This window comes from Lygodium microphyllum, chromosome 3 (genome assembly GCF_053477565.2).
Source record: "Lygodium microphyllum isolate KBCC chromosome 3, Lygodium_microphyllum_v1.1.10, whole genome shotgun sequence".
Taxonomy (NCBI): domain Eukaryota; kingdom Viridiplantae; phylum Streptophyta; class Polypodiopsida; order Schizaeales; family Lygodiaceae; genus Lygodium; species Lygodium microphyllum.
In genome coordinates, this window is record NC_141137.1 from 188,048,715 (window position 1) to 188,073,072 (window position 24,358).

The window sequence follows — 24,358 nt, forward strand, 5'->3', positions numbered from 1 at the left end:
AGGTCTCAATGCAGGAGTGGGAATTCTCGAGGGGATGTAGTCCAAAGGTGATGACGTGTTTAGGATTTTTCGTATCTATATTTTATATGCGACAACTAATTTGAGTGTTTCAATGTACAGTACAAAATATATAGTGCAGCGTGGTCGCGCACACGACATTTTCGCGTGGAGCGTATTGACAAAATGCGCTTCACAATGGACTGTGGTATCATGGTAAGGTTCGAGTAGAAGAGCCGACGACGAGCAATGGATCCAAACACGATTATAGATGAGATGGAGTATTTTGGGAACTTGCAAAGTATTGTTATGGTGGATTACCCTAGCTTCTCCATGATACTATTCGATATGCAGTGGTTCAAAGTGGTACTTGAAGGAGCTGGAGCAATAGTTCGACGAGGTCCATCTGGATTTCTCGAAATAGATTCTGAAAAAAAATGGACGGATTTGTGCGACACCTTTGTGTTGCCGGCCCATTGTGAACAGGTGCATGAACTCATTTGTTTGTTAATTGTATTACGACATGGTACATGTCACAATAGTTTAATCTCTCTTGAACGTGTTTGTAAACATGTAATCTTCTATCGAAACCCCCGACAACCTCAATGGTGATATGTTATACCTTCAGTTCCCCGAAGTGCGAGAGTATATAATCAAAGCAATGTTCCAAGCATAGATGAGGACAATATGCAAATAGAGGGTTCGATATTGCAAGGGGTGGAGACCACTGAAAGATTGGAGCATGTAGAGGAGGCAACATCGGCTAACAATGATGGAAATACAAGAGTCCAAGAATTCTTTGAGAATGAGGTGGACTCATCATTTTGTGGTAACATGTCTATCGACCTTCTAGTGTATGCGGAGTTATGTTAGGAGATTGACATGGGAACATAGGATACTTCATACTTGGAGCATCCACTTACTCAATTCGTTGACTAATCGCTTATAAGGATACATAGTGAGATCATTTTTTAAGGATTTATATTATCGTGCTTTGTATGATTTAAATTGATTATGCTAACATCATTTTTTATTTGTGCAGGTGATATTTTCAGGATGAGTCGAGGAATGAGCGATGAGGAGTTGCAAGATATCTTCATGAGCATGTCTCGAGATCAGATTGCAAGATTCAGAGACATGGCAAACCAGGAGCTGTCTCGGATATTATCAGGCCGCTCTACTAGATCTACTTCAGTGCGATCAAATGCTTCGGCTTCGAGCAGATGAGATCAATGCTCCAGACTTGGGCTAGAGGGAGGGAGTGCTTCAAGGTCAGGGGGATGCTGCAGAGATACAGAGGCAGTGAGCCCATGGTCAGCATAGGATACATGTACAACTCCTTGCTCTCCTGGCGGTTCCAGGGAGTGTGGCTCAAGTGGATGCTGTGGAAGCATGGACATGGTGTCTCCCTCTCATCCTTCTGCTAGAGTTGCATCACCCCCAGGATTTTTCACACCCGTGGGGACGTCTATTCTAGTTATTTCGGCTTTTTCTCAACTCTCTGCAAGGTGGCACCCCTATGGGTGCTACTCCAATAGATACTATCCCGATTGGTATGCCAAATGTACAAGGGTCTCCTGGATATACCCAGGAGTGTGGACGTAGGTGGGAGAGAATCCATCTTAGGCATACCCCACAGGGATATTCCTATCTTGTCAATGATAGATTAGGAGCCATCATCATGAATGATGAGGGGAGGAGAGTGATGGCTCGCATGAGAGAGTTGTGCCAACAAGCTTTTTGGCACAACATCTTAGATCATTGGAAAAACATACCAAAGGGGAGCAAGGACTACATAGTAGCATCCTTGCATGAGGAGTTTCCGGTTCCAGCCACAGTAAGATAGATTTTCTACAGGCTGGATGATGGATTGCATGCATGCCTATATGTCACACAGACAATCGAATGCACACAAGGCACTCAAGAGTGGGGCTACAAAGCCCGACTGGCTAGACGCGGACGACTGGCGTCGACTGAGGGAGGAGGCTACAGATTCTCCAAGGCATTGGAGTTAGCAGTGCGAGGCTGCGAGGGCATGACTAGAGACTGGAGTGGCGGCCACAAGATATATCTGGAGGACTATGTAAGTTTTTATTTTGTTTTGCTTGCTTTTTTTTTGCAATATCCTTTGTACTGACAATCATGTTTCTAATAGTTAGTATTTTGTTTTCTTTGCAGCACTCCATTACAAATCGCGATTCGATCGGCCTTGAGACTCGATATGCAGAGAGGCACAGTCTCACTACATTGGTCGACTAATTGTATAGACGTGGCGGCCCTGTAAGTCACTCATCTTTCTTGTCCGTAGTTACCATGTTTAATTAAAATGCATTATTGTATGGTGGACTGATGTGTTGTTGTTTCTTTTTTTGCAGAGTCCATTCGATGCTCCTTTGCGGCGGGACGAGCTTTCAGACGGCGAGGATATGTACCTCGTCCTTGGATCCCTGGAGCTCACACACCCTTCTTTTTTGGTTGCCCTATATGTGTAGACATTTTCTATGTAGTATTGACATCTTGTCATGATTGTACGAATAACTTTCATTATGCGATCATGTATTTATTTCATGTATCAATGCATTGATTTCAGTATTTTTTTTTTGTTTACACGAGCATTGTACACAGTGCAGAAACTATTTTGTATGGCCTAAATAAAGCACACAGTGCTATATGTGGCAGGGCAGCTTGCTCCCTGCCACAAATTTTTGTTTCCTGTTACCGTCACTATTAGCATCGCAAATTTACCTGCATGCGTTGTTATATTTGCGTCATTATTTGCATTGCAAAATTGACGCAAATAGCGACGCTGATAATGACACTAATACCAACTATTCTATGGCATCGCCAATAACAATGTTGTTTGCGACGACGAGGGCAAATTTTATTATTTATATTTTCATCGCTTTTAACATCGGTATAAGGCCTATATCTTGTAGTGAAGTAATCCTAAACCCCTTCATCATGGCTAGATAGGATTTCAAAAGACAAGATTGTGTCACCCTTTTTGAGGGTGATGAAAGTGTAGCAGAAGGTTTAATCCAACAAACATTCCCCTCGTCGAGATTGCTCCCTAGACGAATGGGAGTTCTTGTCATTGTAGTGCATCGAAGAGATGTGAAGGCATGTGGCAAAGGCAATATTGAGATTGATATTAAGGAAAATGCGATTGTGCAATGAGTAATGAAATAGATGGTAAGTAGCTTCTCTCTTGATTTTTGTTATGGCTTCTTTATCTCCCCCTCTTACCCTATTTTAGATCATTGTTTGCAAGAAAGAGAGTGATGACCAGGGATGAGTCTCTGAGGACTCTGACTTGCCTCCAAAACAACCTAGAGCAGCAGCATGACATGGTGTTGTCATCAATAGCATGTAATCGTAAGGGGGAGTTTCCCTCCAAGAGCAAGGGAGAGAAAGACAAATGTAATCATTGACATCCACTGAGCTACATTCAACCACTACACTTGCATGTGGGGAAGGAATGACATTAGGAGAAGATGGATATGCTTCAATGACACAAATGAGAAAGAGTAAGAGAAAGCTCATAGCATGGGGAGAGTGATGCTAATAAGGAAAGTGATGTCCATCAAAGCATTGAGTCCTTTAGTGCACAGCAAGGGCATGGCCACACATGAAGCAAGAGGAAGTAGACACAAAGAACTAAAAAGGAGTGCATGATATAGGCCGTACAAGACCACTCTCACAATCACTTGTGATAAACATATTGTGCAAGCATGCATCAAAGACCGTTGGCAATGAGTACTTATAAGAGATGGTGACATGATTTTGATTAAGGATTTTATTTATTTACATTGATGTGGATATTACCTCAACGTTTCATACAAATGCAAACATCCATCCCTTTGCTATCCATTGCATTATGTAGTTTGGTTTCCATACCTACAATAAAACAAGTCACATCAAGGTATAAGCAACTCTCAGAGACGTTTTTTAGCAACGGGTACATCAGAGGGATGAGTATATTCATAGTATCATTAGAGACCCCAAGGTACTAGTGCAAAGAGGTTGATGATATGATTAGAAATGGGTGGGACCTCCATTGCTAAAGAAGCATGAGGACTTTGAGGCAGAAATCAGCAACACTAATTGGGTCTTTTTGTCAAATTGCATATTTTATGTTTGGGATGGTAACCATCAACTAACAACATGGATGAATGAGATATGCACATTTGAGCGGCCCTAAACCACCATAGGACCTTAACATTTTGCAATGTATTTGTTACTTATGTCATCGTTAATATAATTGATTGTTTGCAACAGCCTTTCTAGATAATGTGAGGCAACATATGCGGGTTGATTGTGCCTTGTGAAAGTGGCAACTGTGGCAAAGGGGAGATTTTGTCAGCTATATCTCATACAAATAGGTTTGTAGTGGACCATTTCCTCATATACTTGGATTGGCTTTATGCACTAAAGGTCATGTGGATAATGAAATATGCATGAGATCTTAATATAGAATGTATACAGGTTTGCACAAAAGAGGGTTATCCATACCTTATAGCCAGATCTTGTTTGCAAAGCAAGGATGCTAGGGTAGGATGACCATGAAACAATTTTTGACAAGTTAAGTGATGAAGAAAAGGCATGGGTACAAGCACACAAAAATCCAGTGCCTATTCTTACATGGTACAACCCACCATTGATTGCACTTGTCGACATCATGTGGAAGGTGGGTAGTTCTTCAAGCTGAATTTACAATGTTTTTCCTAATGCATTTTTTTCTAATTCAATAATGTTATCCTTAATTACCAAGTGTAGGATGAGTATGATATGGCGATGCAACCAATCAAATAGAAACAGACACAATTCCCTGACTCTGAGTTTAGAACCAAGTGGGGCGAGGCATACTATAGTGTTAATGAAAAGCTTGTCAAGAAAACTCGATGTTTGCTAATAGTTGTAGACCCTGGCCTCAGAGAGAAGTGGTATTAGTAAGTTGCTACCTTTTTGTACTTTCCATTGATATGTACTCAAACTAAATTTATCTAGAGCAATAATGTTTTGGTCAATGCAAAACTGTATCGTGCTTGAAGTGGGGTTCCAAGATGGGGGGTGTATTGAACAAGGAGAGTGTATATACATCAATGTTCTCAAACTTAAATGAGGAAAATTGCATAAGGATATTGAAGGCCATGGAGAATTCTGATGAGAACATTTGAATGTTGATGGGCATGTCTAAACGTAGGTTATTCTTATTCGTTTATATTATGTGTATTGTAAGCTAGATGAATTGGTATTAAATGACATAACTTTGATTTGAGTAGATGAAAATACTCCATTTCAAAGTTAGATAGGACAAGAGACCTTTTGGGCCATGTTACAAGATGGTAGAAGAGGAGATTGCTCTTGAGTTGGGAGGACTATTATAACATTCGAGTGGAACACAATTTGTTCTTCTAATACACGTATAAGATAAGAGAACATAGAGAGAAAATGTTTCACACCATCTTCCATGATTTCAAGCCAAATGACGATATAGAGTCACACAAGTCATTGAAGTTAGCAATATGGAGGCTTTTCTACAAGTAGTTCACAATATCCTTCTTTTGTAGCATGTTTGTGGTGCTATCTTACCAATCCATTCTTGGAATGTAATGGTGACTTTGCTTGTTATGTTCATGTACGAAAAAATGGAGAGGGGGGCAACACAAATTTTGCCTGGGGAGAATGCAAGGATTGGGAAAATCTGCAGGATGATTAGTGCATATATAAGAATTACCAAATAGAGCAAGAGTGGGATAAGGAGATATATCAAAGATGCCCTATTTCCCTTGACCATCTACAAGGTGAATGTAATATTCCCACCCGTGAATATTGACTTCCCGCACACTGCGTAAACCTTGTGCAAAGGTTATCCCACATATTGGATTTATCGGCAGTATAATGTGTAACCTGCACATGAGATATCGAGACCATTCGCATTGGCAAAGCAAGCCGAGGGTTCAAAACCGAAATTCACGCATAAACACCCTCTTGGGAGGGGCAAAATAGTTATTATCAAAGCAAATTTTTTTACTTTTATCCCTTTTCCCCAGCCGATGCATGGCTGGAGAAGAGGGAGTGTGGGGGGATGGGACATGGAAGAGTCGTGGCCTGCATGGGAGGGGGGGAACCCATGCAAGGGGCCACGTGGTGGAGGCCTTCTTCCCCCCCCCCTTGCCTATATATACTCCCTCTAAGGAGAGAAGGAGAAAAGGGGAGGAAACGGACGCTGCTGCCACGCTGTGTTGGGGAAGGGAGGGAGACGAGGCTGCTGCCATCGCCATAGACCAGAGCGGCGTGGAAATAGTGTGGGGGGAAGTCGCTGCTCAGCTAGGGAGCCGCCACCGGGACACCGCCACCTTGCTGAAGGCCCCAGGCCGCCGCCCATCCTCGCCTTGACCACGACTTCCTTCCCAATCATTGGGACCCCCCCCGACGTTGCTGCAAACTCCCAGAAGCTTCTTAGAAACTTCTTTAAGAAGCTTCTAAAGGGAAGGCCCTAAGCCCTGTGCACGTGGTCTTTACCCAGTGAGCTTAAAATCCCTCACCTTGTGACGGGTATTCCGGCATAAGAGGGAAGCGGATAGACGTGGAGGTTGCTTTGCCAAGGATAGGAGGAATCCGCGGAGTTAGAGTCATCAGTGATGGCGCCCAAGAAGGTGCAAGGCGCACCTACGGGAGGTTCTTCCCCGGACTTACACGTGGATATCACCACGGATCCACAAATCCAAGTTCCGTAAATATATTTCCACATGAAGAGATGTTTTAAATACGCTTAACTCCATAGGGAAATTCATACTACGTTATCATTAATTCATGGGTAGTGTTAATAGTACATTCGATAAAATATAGATAAAGGGTCCGTGCATATCATGCATCTATAAAGTTATGAAATGAAAGCACCTATGCATGTTCAAATTTACCAAGCCGAATTAAAAGGCAATTGAGAAAAATTTGTCTATTTGATCGATTACTAGAATTATCTCATGACATGAAATGGAGTTATTAGCATTTTCAATATGATGAACGTGAGTTGTCTATCCATCTTACGACCTTAGTATTATGTTGCCTTATCATGCATTTCAAAGTGACGAGCCTAGAACACCTACCGCCTATCATTATAAGGCTGAAGTTATTAAGTGTATTTTTGACTAGACATGGAAAGAATAAGCTTATGTCGCAATTTAGGAAAAATCTTTATTGTAATGGTTCATGGGGAAAAGTTGTTAACACCCGTAGGAGGTTATCCGAAAAGTAATGGTGGTGTATCAAAAATGAATCTATGGATTGGCATGTGGCATGTGCTTGCAAGAAAGAATATACCAACACTAACTCTACAATAACCTCATTTAACTACGTTGTAGTTATGAAAGGGTTGCATGTTGCACTTTCATCGTGCATAAAATTCATTCATCAAGTGTTGCATTTGGGAAAGGTTGCAGGATTTAAACAAAGCATGATATTCTAAAGTGTAGATAACAAGGTAGTAGACATGATTATTTTAAGTAAGTCCTAGTAGGTCCTAAGAAAGTTGGTATCCAGCTTATCATGTATTTTTACTTTACCAATGAAAGATAGAGTGAGTCGCATGTTTACATGTATTGTGGTAGTCGAAACTATTTTTCTTCTTTAGATCTGGTTTATTATCTCTAGGGAAGGATTCATCCTTGTCGCGAGACAAGTATAGTGAATTACCCAAATCACCTAGCCCGCAAGGGATTCGTATGGGCATGGTTCAGTCAATACGATAGATACCCCAAACAATAATCTAGGGTTCCTACCCTAAGGACCAATGGTTCAAAATGATGAAACTCGAATTGAGTTGGAACCCTAGGACTAAACGTTGTCGATCTAGTGAAATTAGGGATGGGTTGGGTAAAAAGACACCCTAAACCCTGCTTCTCGTCTGAAGATAATTCCGTGACCAGAAAACGCCATTCAATAGGTGAAATGATCTCTTGGAATGGAGGCGACACTTGTGCAACAAGTTGCAACTTCGCATAGCCTTGTGGTTTGATCGCAAGAAAGTTTTGCCATTCCTTGGAATGAGGTTGGCAGGTTCTTGCGCAAGTTTAACTTGCAAGGGGGATGGGTAGTCATCCTCTTACTTCGTCCTCATTAGGGAAAATTTGCCAAGTTAAGGGAAGTTAGGTATTTGCTTGGACGCAAATGATTAATCAATAAATTAAAGTGACATGGCCGCCAAGATTTACTATTAACAAAACCTAAAGCATTGGTTAAGTTGGGTTAACTGGGTATGACCCTAACCCAAAGACAATAGGAATCTTGCCAAGTTGCAACTGATTCCGGATCGAATGCTGGATGCATTCGGAGAGAAGGATTCACTCAACAGTTTGCCAAATAAACGACCACTGGAATTGATTGTGCTTGTAACAGTTTAGAAAGCACTGTTTGCATTGTTTGTTCAAGGAACTAAAGGATGAAAAGATATATAAATCCTTTAGGTTGAAGGCCTAAAGGGAGGGGCAGCTTCAGTTACCCCCGACTGCCTGCCTGACCCTAACCAAGGGGGTTGTTGACCGCGCCGGGAACGTGGACCGAACCCGCCGCGAGAGGTCTTTCCGTTGAGCTCTACTGGAGGACGCTTGGGTGCCGGGGGGGCTCTGGCCGTAAATTCCTCGCCTTCCGAGTCCTGCACAAGAGGCTAACGTGACTCGGGATTGGATCTCGAGGCCCGCATACTAGTCTACGGGCAGAAGCTTGGAATAGTGATCCCTAGCGGATTACTGGATAAGCCTTCGGGCGGATTATGGACAAGCCTACGGGCGGAACTCCTTGTATTTCAAAGATAAATGATGATATGATAATAAAGAAGTTGTTTGATATTGTTTTTCTATGTCACGTGATAAGATTACGTGAAGGAACCAGTGCTTAACGGGATTAATCAAGGAAGCTGATTGTTATATGTTAAATTAATGTGTTAGGTAATTACATAATTAAAACAAACCGAGGAAAGTGCGGAGGATGGACCATGGGTCTGTCCTATGGATGGGTGGTCCCGGTTAGCCGGGAACTTTTCTCAAAAATCTTGAAAAACAACCAGATGATCATAACGAAACGATGACCTAGAGGTACATCCTACCTGATTTACGCTGTTTTAGGGGAACGGAATGGGACTATGCCTTATGGCAGAGAGGTTGAGCCTTGCATCCCTCTCGTTTCCCATTCTCCTTGAACCAAGTGCAGCGTGAATCCGCTTCGGACCTGGTGTTCCTGCGTAAAGTAGTTCGCTCGGGTCTGACGCTAGTTGCTGCTAGCTAATGATCTAACGGGGAAACCCTAATTCCGGTCGATCCTATGTGGGAAACGGCCAGGATACTTCCGCTACGTGGTAGACGCGGGAAGACCTAGATTGCAAAACCCGTAACATTCCAAGGGAGTGCCGGGCCAAGTTTTCTAGACATTCTTCCCGATGGACTACTAAGACGTGTCCTAGATGATTCTAGTGGACACGTTACAGTTGGTATCAGAGCCGACCAACGACAGAATTGTTTTTATAAGATCTCAATAAAATGAGGAAAAAATAAATAAAAAATTTGTTGCTCATCGTCAATACTGTCTTGCAGAACTATGAAACGTGGAATAAGTTTTTGGTGTTCCGGATCATGTTTATGACTGCAATGCATTCTCCGCATTATAGGCAGAGAATTGAAATGATGAACATCCTTGAGCAGATTTATAATCCATCACCTTTATATATAGAACGAAGATGGACTGGGTCTTCAGGAATCTACTACATAGCTTCCCACCGGTTCGCTTATCTACAAACCAACCTAAAGAGGATCCAGTGGTTGGAAGATTTGAAAGTCGTGAAGCTGTTCATTTTTGTGGAAGCTCACGTAAATTCGACTTTGCATATTCAGGGTCGGAGGGTTGAATTGAACTCATATGTATATGAGGAAGTAACCCGTGTAATCCCAGCTGACAGGATTAAGGTGTTGGGCCGCCATGGGAAGTATGGATTCCAGCGGAAAGGATATCCTGAACTTCCGATGAATTATCGATTCCTAAAGATTCATGACCCAAAACCCTACTATTACACAGTTCCTGTAGACAAATCCAATACAATGTTGTTCTCCCCAAACTAAATGTAATGATTGGATTATCATCACACGAGATGTTGTATAAGGCTACGCCCATGTAAATATAAATAAGGACTTTCTTTATCAATATCCAATTGTGCATCAGGGTTGTTGCGAAAAGTTAAGTGGCTTCATGATTTACGAGATAGCTGAACTAAAGATAAGCTAATGTCAATTATCATACAATAATGTTAAGAAAACTTTTATACAGGCACAACCCCAGGTACAGGTTCCAAATTCGCCCCCTACATCAAGTACCGCTGTGATCCAGGAGAAGAAGTTCCTCCTCAAACAGATAAAGCCACCCGAGTTTGACGGGAAGGGCAGATTCGTCCAGTCTGATGCTGAAATTTGGATTGAATCTATGGAGGATTACTTCGAAGCAGCTGGTACTGCACCTACCAATCAGGCCATGCTCACCAAATTAAAACTCATCGGTGAAGCCAGACTATGGTGGAAACAATGGTGCAGGGATAAAGGGACTTCAGAGGGGTCCGTTACCTGGGAGAAGTTAAAGCAAGCCGTGCAGGGGAGATATTTGCCACCTGCATATCGTACACAGAAAATGAATGAGTTCTATGAGCTAAAACAATTAGGACTCACCCTTGACGCTTACTACTCTAAATTTGTCTCACTCTTAAAGTATGCGCCACAAATGGACATGATGCAGCAGGTGTCCAAATTTTGCGCGGGCTTAAATCCACCTGTAAATACCCGTCTCGAATCTATGCGACCATCAGATCTTCAAGATGCACTCATTCGAGCGGCACCTATAATTCAGGAAGTGCAAGCTAGACCGAGGGGTAACAAAAATTGGTCTTATAGCGACCTGAACAGAGGGGCATTCAGACCCCAAGTTAAGAGAGTTCAAGGCCACAATCAGGGACAAAGGAAGAAAGCAAGGACAAATAACGTCAATAACTTTGTTCCTACTCACAATAATGGCCGAAACCTCCGATGTTTCCACTGCAATGAACTCGGTCACTTCAAAAGGCAATGTCCCAAGCTCAGCGAGGGACACCGTCAAGGTGCAGGCCGCGGTCAGGGAGCCGCCACCCGTGGAAGAGGAAGAACTGCCTGCATTACCAATAGGCAAAGATGTGAAGCAGAAGAAGAGGAAGATCCAACTATGGAAGCGGAATTCGAAAGAGCGACAGTCCATGCCGCTTTACACAAGAAGGGGCCGAATCGCCAGTTCTCGGTGATTCAAACACCGTCGGACTATCAAGGTAAAGGTTTCAAAACCTTGATTGATTGTGGCAGTACACATTCCTTTATCTCACCAGCGTGTGCGAAGAGATTAGGAATAGCCACATTAGAAGCACCTACCCTATTTGTGGAATTGGCAAACGGTCGTGAGGTAACTTGTACCAGGCAAACTGCTAAGGAAGAGTTCTCTCTGGGAGGAAAGAAAACCTTAGTCAAATTCAGAGTCATGAATTTAGGTATCCATGAGTGTCTACTCGGGATGGATTGGCTTAAGCCTAATGACGCCCACATCCACTGTGGAAAGGGTCAAGTTTCCTTTCGAAACTCTGAAAGAAAGTTTGTTACAACTCAAGGTGAGGCAGGAGTGCCAAGAATCCAGTTAGCCAAAGTATCGCGGATCATAAAAGGGGTTAGAAAAGGATTACCTGTTTACTTGATCAAACTCAACAAATTAGATCAAAGGCAAGAGTTTCATGAGGGACCCTCTTGGCTAAAGGAATACGCTGACGTATTCCCTGAGGAATTAACTGAACTTCCCCCTCCAAGAGAAGTTGATCATGAGATAAGGCTAATGCCTGGAGCTGCGCCAATTGCAAAGAGACCTTATAGAATGTCCATTCCAAAAGCTATTGAGTTGAAGGAACAACTCAAGCAACTGTTAGATCAGGGTTACATCCGGCCTAGCAACTCACCATGGGGAGCTCCAGTACTATTCCAGAAAAAGAAAGATGGGACACTTCGACTATGTATTGATTACCGTGGGTTGAATCAATCAACAGTCAAGAACAAGTATCCTATTCCTAGAATAGATGAGCTTCTTGATCGTCTTCAAGGTGCAAAGATCTTCTCCAAAATTGATCTCAGGTCAGGTTACTATCAAATCAGGATCAAGGATGAAGATATTCCAAAAACGGCCTTCAATACAAGATATGGGCACTTCGAATTCTTGGTTATGTCATTCGGGCTTACAAATGCACCTGCCACCTTCAATAGATTAATGCAAGATATTTTTAGACCATATCTTGATGATTTCGTGCTTGTCTTCTTCGATGATACTTTAGTCTATTCTAAACAGGAAGAAGATCATGAACCTCAACTTCGGATTGTCCTTGAAACAATGAGGTCTCATAAGCTGTATGCAAAAATGAAGAAGTGTGCATTCTTCAAACGTCAGATTGAATATCTAGGATTCATAGTATCATCAGAAGGGATATTAGTAGACCTAACCAAAGTCAGAGATGTGCTTGAATGGCCAATACCAGTATCCGTCAAAGAAATACACAGTTTTCTTGGCTTGACAGGATGGTATAGGGTCTTTATAAAAAACTATGCTTTGATTGCAGCACCCCTTACCGACTTACTAAAGAAGCAGACTTCTATTACATGGTCAACTCCCGAACAAAATAGCTTCGACCAATTGAAGCAATGTTTGGTATCAACACCTATTCTAAAACTTCCTGACCTCAATAAGGAGTTCGAGGTAGTAACTGATGCCAGCATTCTTGCCTTGGGGTGTGTACTTATGCAGGAAGGTCATCCAGTAGCATATTCTTCAAGGAAATTGAAGAGTCATGAAAAGAATTATGCCACGCATGATCTGGAGTTATTAGCTGTCATCCATGCTCTAAAGCTTTGGAGACACTACCTGTTGGGTAACAAGTTTACTCTAGTAACCGATCATAAGAGTCTCAAATGGATTTTTACCCAGAACGAGCTCAACATGAGGCAACGTCGATGGATTGAAGTATTGGAGGAGTATGATTTTGAAATCAAGTATCGACCAGGGAAAGAGAATGTAGTTGCCGATGCACTCAATCGCAAGGCATTCCTAAATTCCCTAATCTTGCAGAATCCATCAACGGCCAGATCTCTGGCTACAAAGGCATCTATGCCAAGCAACCCTATACTCGAACTAGCTAGGGAGGAAGCATGCCATGATTTGGCCTACCAAACCATGATAAAAGAAATATCTACCAAGGAGCAGAATCTGAAGTCACAAGCTAAGTATCGGGAATTTTCCATTGATAATGGACTTGTCTACTACAGAACAAGGCTATGTATACCAACAAGCCAGTCACTTAAGCAGAAGATATTATGGGAAGCTCATGATTCCCCCTTCGCAGGACATCCTGGCTATGCAAAAACTCTTAATGCAGTTAGGAAGAGCTACCATTGGGAGAGGCTCAAAGGTGACGTTCTCAAATATGTCACTGAATGTTTGTCTTGCCAACGTATCAAGGCTGAACATGTCATGATGCCAGGAAAATTGCAACCACTTGACATTCCCCAAATGAAATGGGAATTCATCAGTATGGATTTTGTGGTGGGCTTACCCCAAGTCCAAGGAGGATACAACTCCATTATGGTTGTAGTTGACATGCTTACTAAGGTTGCACACCTGATTCCAGTAAAGACAAACTATAAAGCCTCCGACATTGCAAGAGTGTTTATCAAGGAGATATTCAAGTTACATGGGTTACCTAGAAGGATCATTAGCGATCGAGATTCTCTCTTCACTTCACACTTCTGGAGAGCTATCTTTGAAGCTATTGGAACTCAACTCTGTTTTGGCACCGCCTACCATCCCCAAACGGATGGACAAACAGAGCGAGTAAATCAAATCATTGAGGATATGCTTAGAGCATACTGCTGTCGGGAGCCGAAGAGGTGGATTCAGTACTTACCGTTAGTGGAATTCGCCTACAATGCCTCTTACCAGCAGAGCATTCAAATGACCCCTTTCCAGGCATTGTATGGTCATGATTGTCGAAGTCCCCTAAACTTTTCTGATCCAACCCTAAGAGTTGAGGCTTCAAGACAAATGTTGGAAGACATGGATGACCAAATAAGGTCAATAAGACAAGACATACAAGCAGCCAAAGATAGACAAAAGGCATATGCGGATTTGAAACGCCAAGAGAGGATCTTCAGAGAAGGAGACATGGTCTTCATTCGTGTACGCCCTAAAAGGAGTTCTTTATCTCTAGGAGAATGCAAGAAGCTAAGTCCAAGGTATTGTGGGCCGTATAAAATCCTCAAATGCCTGGGACCCAATGCTTATAAATTGCAACTTCCGGATAACCTAAAAGTTCACAATGTATTCCATATTAGTCTCTTAAAAAAATATGTGCCCAACCCTAATCATGTACTCGATGACCAACAAATTGTAATGCCTAGTCAAGGAGTCCTTGAACTAAGACCAGAAAAGATTTTAGATGTCAGGGAGAGACAGTTAAGATCTAGAACCCTGAAGGAATGCCTCGTCCAGTGGAAAGATTATCCCGAAGAGGATGCTACCTGGATGGATGAAAGCTCTCTCAATCATCAATATCCCCAGTTCATCTCGAGATGAGGACATCTCGATTCTTCTAAGGGGGAGAGAATGTAATATTCCCACCCGTGAATATTGACTTCCCGCACACTGCGTAAACCTTGTGCAAAGGTTATCCCACATATTGGATTTACCGGCAGTATAATGTGTAACCTGCACATGAGATATTGAGACCATTCGCATTGGCAAAGCAAGCCGAGGGTTCAAAACCGAAATTCACGCATAAACACCCTCTTGGGAGGGGCAAAATAGTTATTATTAAAGCAAATTTTTTTACTTTTATCCCTTTTCCCTAGCCGATGCATGGCTGGAGAAGAGGGAGTGTGGGGGGATGGGACATGGAAGAGTCGTGGCCTGCATGGGAGGGGGGGAACCCATGCAAGGGGCCACGTCGTGGAGGCCTTCTTCCCCACCCCCCTTGCCTATATATACTCCCTCTAAGGAGAGAAGGAGAAAAGGGGAGGAAACGGACGCTGCTGCCACGCCGTGTTGGGGAAGGGAGGGAGACGAGGCTGCTGCCATCGCCGTAGACCAGAGCGGCGTGGAAATAGTGTGGGGGGAAGTCGCTGCTCAGCTAGGGAGCCGCCACCAGGACACCGCCACCTTGCTGAAGGCCCCAGGCCGCCGCCCATCCTCGCCTTGACCACGACTTCCTTCCCAATCATTGGGACCCCCCTCGACGTTGCTGCAAACTCCCAGAAGCTTCTTAGAAGCTTCTTTAAGAAGCTTCTAAAGGGAAGGCCCTAAGCCCTGTGCACGTGGTCTTTACCCAGTGAGCTTAAAATCCCTCACCTTGTGACGGGTATTCCGGCATAAGAGGGAAGCGGATAGACGTGGAGGTTGCTTTGCCAAGGATAGGAGGAATCCGCGGAGTTAGAGTCATCAGTGATGGCGCCCAAGAAGATGCAAGGCGCACCTACGGGAGGTTCTTCCCCGGACTTACACGTGGATATCACCACGGATCCACAAATCCAAGTTCCGTAAATATATTTCCACATGAAGAGATGTTTTAAATACGCTTAACTCCATAGGAAAATTCATACTACGTTATCATTAATTCATGGGTAGTGTTAATAGTACATTCGATAAAATATAGATAAAGGGTCCGTGCATATCATGCATCTATAAAGTTATGAAATGAAAGCACCTATGCATGTTCAAATTTACCAAGCCGAATTAAAAGGCAATTGAGGAAAATTTGTCTATTTGATCGATTACTAGAATTATCTCATGACATGAAATGGAGTTATTAGCATTTTCAATATGATGAACGTGAGTTGTCTATCCATCTTACGACCTTAGTATTATGTTGCCTTATCATGCATTTCAAAGTGACGAGCCTAGAACACCTACCGCCTATCATTATAAGGCTGAAGTTATTAAGTGTATTTTTGACTAGACACGGAAAGAATAAGCTTATGTCGCAATTTAGGAAAAATCTTTATTGTAATGGTTCATGGGGAAAAGTTGTTAACACCCGTAGGAGGTTATCCGAAAAGTAATGGTGGTGTATCAAAAATGAATCTATGGATTGGCATGTGGCATGTGCTTGCAAGAAAGAATATACCAACACTAACTCTACAATAACCTCATTTAACTACGTTGTAGTTATGAAAGGGTTGCATGTTGCACTTTCATCGTGCATAAAATTCATTCATCAAGTGTTGCATTTGGGAAAGGTTGCAGGATTTAAACAAAGCATGAGATTCTAAAGTGTAGATAACAAGGTAGTAGACATGATTATTTTAAGTAAGTCCTAGTAGGTCCTAAGAAAGTTGGTATCCAGCTTATCATGTATTTTTACTTTACCAATGAAAGATAGAGTGAGTCCCATGTTTACATGTATTGTGGTAGTCGAAACTATTTTTCTTCTTTAGATCTGGTTTATTATCTCTAGGGAAGGATTCATCCTTGTCGCGAGACAAGTATAGTGAATTACCCAAATCACCTAGCCCGCAAGGGATTCGTATGGGCATGGTTCAGTCAATACGATAGATACCCCAAACAATAATCTAGGGTTCCTACCCTAAGGACCAATGGTTCAAAATGATGAAACTCGAATTGAGTTGGAACCCTAGGACTAAACGTTGTCGATCTAGTGAAATTAGGGATGGGTTGGGTAAAAAGATACCCTAAACCCTGCTTCTCGTCTGAAGATAATTCCGTGACCAGAAAACGCCATTCAATAGGTGAAATGATCTCTTGGAATGGAGGCGACACTTGTGCAACAAGTTGCAACTTCGCATAGCCTTGTGGTTTGATCGCAAGAAAGTTTTGCCATTCCTTGGAATGAGGTTGGCAGGTTCTTGCGCAAGTTTAACTTGCAAGGGGGATGGGTAGTCATCCTCTTACTTCGTCCTCATTAGGGAAAATTTGCCAAGTTAAGGGAAGTTAGGTATTTGCTTGGACGCAAATGATTAATCGATAAATTAAAGCGACATGGCCGCCAAGATTTACTATTAACAAAACCTAAAGCATTGGTTAAGTTGGGTTAATAGGGTATGACCCTAACCCAAAGACAATAGGAATCTTGCCAAGTTGCAACTGATTCCGGATCAAATGCTGGATGCATTCGGAGAGAAGGATTCACTCCTTAACAGTTTGCCAAATAAACGACCACTGGAATTGATTGTGCTTGTAACAGTTTAGAAAGCACTGTTTGCATTGTTTGTTCAAGGAACTAAAGGATGAAAAGATATATAAATCCTTTAGGTTGAAGGCCTGAAGGGAGGGGCAGCTTCAGTTACCCCCGACTGCCTGCCTGACCCTAACCAAGGGGGTTGTTGACTGCGCCGGGAACGTGGACCGAACCCGCCGTGAGAGGTCTTTCCGTTGAGCTCTACTGGAGGACGCTTGGGTGCCAGGGGGGGCTCTGGCCGTAAATTCCTCGCCTTCCGGGTCCTGCACAAGAGGCTAACGTGACTCGGGATTGGATCTCGAAACCCGCATACTAGTCTACGGGCAGAAGCTTGGAATAGTGATCCCTAGCGGATTACTGGATAAGCCTTCGGGCGGATTATGGACAAGCCTACGGGCGGAACTCCTTGTATTTCAAAGATAAATGATGATATGATAATAAAGAAGTTGTTTGATATTGTTTTTCTATGTCACGTGATAAGATTACGTGAAGGAACCAGTGCTTAACGGGATTAATCAAGGAAGCTGATTGTTATATGTTAAATTAATGTGTTAGGTAATTACATAATTAAAACAAACCGAGGAAAGTGCGGAGGATGGACCATGGGTCTGTCCTATGGATGGGTGGTCCCGGTGAGCCGGGAACTTTTCTCAAAAATCTTGAAAAACAACTAGATGATCATAACGAAACGATGACCTAGAGGTACATCCTACCTGATTTACGTTGTTTTAGGGGAACGGAATGGGACTATGCCTTATGGCAGAGAGGTTGAGCCTTGCATCCCTCTCGTTTCCCATTCTCCTTGAACCAAGTGCAGCGTGAATCCGCTTCGGACCTGGTGTTCCTGCGTAAAGTAGTTCGCTCGGGTCTGACGCTAGTTACTACTAGCTAATGACCTAACAGGGAAACCCTAATTCCGGTCAATCCTAAGTGGGAAACGACCAGGATACTTCCGCTACGTGGTAGACGCGGGAAGACCTATATTGCAAAACCCGTAACATTCCAAGGGAGTGCCGGGTGGAGTTTTCTAGACATTCTTCCCGATGGACTACTAAGACGTGTCCTAGATGATTCTAGTGGACACGTTACAGTGAATACCCCTCCAATGAAAAAGGGTTGTATAAAAAATACTCAAGGAATAAATAAATATAAGAGACACAAGGTTTCAAAGGCATGCCACGTAATACAAGTTGCATTCTTAGGTATATATTGCACTTTGTTATCTCCTAATAAAGAGACTACAATGGGTTTACAAGAAAATGGTACTAGTAGTGCGGTTCTCAAAAAAATAAAATAGAAGAGAAAACACACACCTAATATCGTCGAATAAAGACCAAGTAGAGATCAGCTCTCATTACTAATTAATTTGGTTTCTTCACACCCAAAATATTTGATGTTTTGAAGTACAATATCCAAGACATATCTTGTATCCATGTAGTAAAAATATTTCATTGAATATGAATCATGACCATCAAATCGTGTATGCCCCTTGATTGATACCACTAAAGAGCATATCATAATCCCAATGATACAACAAACAATGCACTCAAGCAGTGGATATAAGACAATTGGAAGTTGCAAGTTTTCCATTTATAACATGTTCATCCTTATTGCTCTAAAGGATCTATATTGTTCCATCCCTTGACATATTTTCAATGGACTTGATTTGTAGTGAAAGGCACCACCAAGGAGGTCTATGTCATTGGAATGGATAGAAGGATAGAGCAAGTTCTTCCACATCTTGCGGTGGAAAGTCTTACCTTACACACCACTATAGAGAGATGTATGTCACACGTATTACAGAGCACTGAGATGGTAAGCTTTCTTATACACAAAACTCAAGATGTGAAGGCATGTAAATCTTCTTCATCACCAAAGTAACATTAAGAATATCTTTTATTGTGTAGAGGGTGGAAGAATTGAAGGTCATGAGGTGAGAGTAGACTTGGCTCATGCACAAAGATGTAAAGAAATGAGCTCATGAATTTCACACATGCCATGATTGGATGACATCATAGCTTTAAAATATTCTATCATTATATGATACTAATAGTGATGTGTGTCCTTGTGCAGGGAAGGAAAGAATGCAAGAGCATAGACTAGCCATGCCAGGGGACATGGCCACTACCGGTCAACAAGTGTGACTTGTGGTTTATTTTTCCCACAATATAATGTCAATAAGAATGGTATGTCTTCTTGTAAAGGGGGATACAATTTTGGATTATGAATCTATAATGGTAGAGGTTGTGCCAACCATAGACATTGATGAATTAATGTGCCTCAAGAATATTATCTACAATAAAATTTTGAAAGAAAAATATGTTGCTAATTCTGAGGTCATTATGCAAAGGGTCATACTGAAAGTCACGTGGAAGTCTCCTTGTTGCAAGACATTATCTCCCATGAAACTACAATGGTGCAAGTTGTGTCAATCACAGACACAAGTAAACAAACTTGTATCAAGAATATTATCTATAGTAACATTCAAAAAGAATAATATGTTACTAATTGAGAAGTCAATGTGCAGATGTCCACACTGAAAGCTGCATGGAAGACCCCTTGTAAGTCGCTCTCACCCATCCCGCTATGATGGCAAAGGTGGAGTGGCATACTATTCTATCTGACCCATTCGAGATAGGAAATACATTACAAAATTATCAGCCAAGTGAGGCATTCTCTCAATTGGTAGAGGCATTGGAGGAGGTCAACCAACACAAGATGGTCGAGGTTGATGAAGAAACCACAAACATAGCATGAGATATCATGGTGGTTTATCTCCCTAAAGATAGTGTCGTGCATGGATTGGGAGATGGAATTCCATCATGGAACTCCCATATTGAGGCAGAGTCAATTAATGCCATGCATCTGACTAACGACATAGGATGTTACTTTTCCTTGCCACAACACACTCCATGGTAGATCTCATCGAGCAGGTTGTGGAGGATGGACACCAATGGATGGAGTCAAGGCAGAAGTGTTGGGCCTTATGCACGGCACATGTTGTTCATTGCGAGATGCATGCCTATGTCATTGGAGGTAGAGAGATGAGAGTTTTAAAGTCATGATATGGTAATGTTGGATACTGTTTACATATCATATTTGTTGGCTTTGTTTAGTGATTGCAATTTCTAAAATTAGTATTTCATGCTTTAAATACAAGCAAATATGATACATATCCTAGCATACATGCATTCAGATGTTGCTTATAATGGAATCATCCCTCCAAATCTCGCAAAAGATAACATTATTGTGAATGGGTGGGTGTGAGATACATCAAGATCCCCAATGAGAGGTTAGCATGAGATCTAATCACTACAAGATACAAGCCTTATACCGACATTCAAAGTGACAAAAATGTTCATAAAGAAATTTTCCCCTCATGTACTTGATAATCAACAAATTGTAATGCCTAGCCAAAGAGTCCTTGAGCTACAGCCTGATAGAATCTTAGATGTTAGGGAGAGGAATTTGAGATCAAGGACCTTGAGAGAATACCTCATCCAGTGGAAATATTATCCCGAAGAGGATGCCACCTGGATGGATGAAAATACTCTCAACCAACAATACCCCCATGTCTTCTCGAGATGAGGACATCTCAATTCCTCTAAGGGGGAGAGGATGTAATATCTCTCCTGTGCCTCCCCCATGAGAACCCCCTCTCCCCTTTTTTTAAAAAAATTAATATTTTTAAAAATTAACTCAAATTTTTTTACCTCTCTCTCTCTCCCTGCCGACAGCATGTTGGGGAGAGAGAGAGAGAGAGGGAGTAAGAGTGGGAGAGGGGGGCATGCACCCCAAGGTGTAGGGGTGGCAGTCGTTAAATGGTTGTCTTCCCCTCATGAACCACCCCCTCCCCACTATTTAAGGGGAGAGCCCCCCCCTATGGTCTTCAGCAACGCCACCCCCCTGCTCCACCTGACATGCAGCAACGCCGTCACCCCCTTGCTCCGCCTAGATGCCGCTAGGCTGCCAAGTTTGTCGCCAACCTCATCATCATCATTTTGTCTTCATCACCATTCTTAGCACGACGCTTTAAGGGCCCCCTGTCAGAAAATAAGAAATTAAAGAAGCTTCTTGAGAAGCTTCCACCAAAAATCTCCTTAGGGGTGCTTCACCCACAGACTGCGTAAAGGACACGAATTGTCTGTGAAGGGAGTTTTCGTGCGGGAAGGGAGGACTGCCAACTTGCAGAAAATTTCAGCACACCCTCCACTTGCCCGACTTATTCCCAAGTCCCGATTGCGATGGCCCCAAAGTGCCACACAAGAGGAGCACATGTGGAAGTAAGAGGAGCACATGTAGGAGTCCCTACCCGAAGCACAAGAATCAATAATACTCCTCTTGTAGATGTTCACATTCCATCAAATTCACCCTTTTCATTTCTGCATGATATGGGTGCATTAAGTTTAAATTCTCATAGGGAAAACTTAATTGCATTATTAGAACGCTTTGTTTTAAAACGATCATAGGAATGTTTGGAAAAGTTTTAAATTGCATCACAAGGTACTTATATTTCTCGCACCATCATGATGAAAGGTTGTTGCATTTTTGAATATATGGTTCATGTGTTAAAAGGTGCACTTATGCAATAATGTCCTAGTTGCATCTCGCATATAGGTTAAATATAAATTGCGATGCCCTTGTGCATTGGAAGGTTTGCATTGGGTGATTTACGTTGAAAAAAATGAATTATATTGTATACAATGCAATTGTGCAATAAAAATCCCTTGTGATGACCGTAAATATGTTAATTCATAGAAGGATGTTTAATTAAAGAATAAATAGCTGCTATGGGGAGGAATGAAAGAGTTATATTTTATTTAGAATTTGCATAAGTAGCTGCATTCTTATTCGCGGACTTGCATGGGAAAAGACAAGATTTTGTTTTTAATAACATTATAAATTTACATAGCATAACTTGCATACATAAGTAGATGTATGAAAAGAAAAAGGGGTTATATTTCATTTGACGAAAAGCTTATAATACGCATGAAATGACAGTTACATTCAATATGAAAGATAGGTTAAGTTAAGTTAAAATGTTGCTTAGTATTGCGCTTGCAGAGTTAATCCGGTGTTCTCGTACTTAGATCGTTCCATGTTGCGAGTAAGAGAGAGTACCAAGCCTAAGGACACGAATACTAGTAATATCGACAAACAAAGGGATGTAATTCCTCAAGATAGGCACTGCTACCTATCTCGTGCAACTAGTCTGCAAGGTCAGATATTATTGCAACTAAATCATAAGATGCTACTACTACATCTTAGGCCAAGGGAGGCGAGATCTAATTACAAGTTAGTTTCTTTAAGAAGTCGAGTAGTTGCCCTACTACAACTCTCTCTCTTGGGGACTGATTTGTCAACTTAGGAAAATTGTGAATTTCCAAGAAGCAAATTGACCAACCAAGGATGACGGGGTTGTCCAAGATCTATTTGACTATAGTACAAGGAGACCTAAGGTAATGAAAATTGGGGTCGATAGGGTATAAACCCTAACCCAAAGGAAAAGTGCAAACAAGCAACTTGGCTTGCCAAGCCCTTGGAATCTCACCAAGTCACGAACGATCCAAGAGCGAATGCTGGGAGTATTCGGGAAGAAGGAATCACACCTTAGTAGTTGGTCATACGAACGACCACAGAAATGAACGTGATTGTACACTTAGGTACATTGTTTGAACTTTTTTGCTCAAGGAAATAATTCAAGGCCAAACACTTAATGCTTCAGGTTAATAGCCTAGAGGGAGAGGCAGGTTTAGTTACCTCCAACTGCCTGCCTGGCCCTATCCAAGGGGGTTGTTAGCCGCGCTGAGTGTATGGACCAAACCCGCCGCGAGAGGTCTCTCCGTGGGTGCTGCTTGGAGCGGGAGGATGCTTGGGTGACAGGGAGGCTCTGGTTGTAAATTCCTTGCCTCCAGATCCTGCACAAGAGGCCAATGTGACTTAAGATGGGATCTCAAGGCCCGTCTACTAGTCTACGGGCGAAACTTGGAGTGGAAATTGTGATGGTTGCTAGGATAGCCTTCGGGCAAGATACTTGATGTACTCCAAGACTATGATAAATAAAGATCAGATATTTGAAAAAGGAAATTTCTTGACATTGTTTTTTTTTAAATTAGCACCTAAGTTGCATGAAGGAACTTGTGTTTAAATTGATTAATTAAGGAAGCTACCTTTGCATATCAAACATAATGTGGTAGGTAATTAGATAACTAAGCAACCCAAGGAAAGTGCGGTGGGCATGACTTGGGTCCGTCCTACGAAAGGGTGGTCCTGGTTAGCTGGGAACTTTTCTCAAAAGACATGATAACAAGAGTGAGTCATTAGAGTTAGAATCCCAATTTATGATGTTTTAGGGGAGTGGAATGGGACTATGCCTTATGGGCAGAATTCGCATCCCTCTCATTTCCTATTTCGATGCTAGATACTTCCTAGAGACTTGGTTGATAGGAAAGAAACCCTGACTTCAGGTCGGTGCTAAGTGGAAATGGCTGGATACTTCCGCTTCGGGGCAGACTCGAGAAGACCTAGATCACAAACCCTGTGACATTCCTTGCGAGTGCCAGGTGGCACTTTCTAGACTCCCCTCCCGAAGGGCTGCTAAGATGTATCCCACAAGTGGAGAAGCGAACATGTCACATAAACACAATGGTGTGATTGCTTGCTCCTATCGCATAAGAATAAGGGTTGAAATGAGGGTATTTCCTATCCCTCAAAAGGTCAATTAAATATAGGGGTGAATGCTAAGCATTCAAAAATAGGGACTCCATCTTAGTAGATGCCCTAAGCACTCGCCTTCATTATTGTTTGTACTTGTAAATTTAGAAACACTTTTTGTGAAAGCATTGTATGACCCAAGCTCACAAAAGAAATTGGAATAATGAATCAGGTTAAATTCATGGAGGGCACGTCAAACCATCCCCAACTATCCCCTGACCCAAGGGGGTTCTAAATAACTATGATGGGAACATGGACCCAACCCGCCACAAGAGGTCTCTCCATGGATTAGTTTGAACGTAGGAGGACACTTGGATACCAGGGGAGACTCTGGCTGTAAATACCCTGCCTCAAGGTCCTACTCAA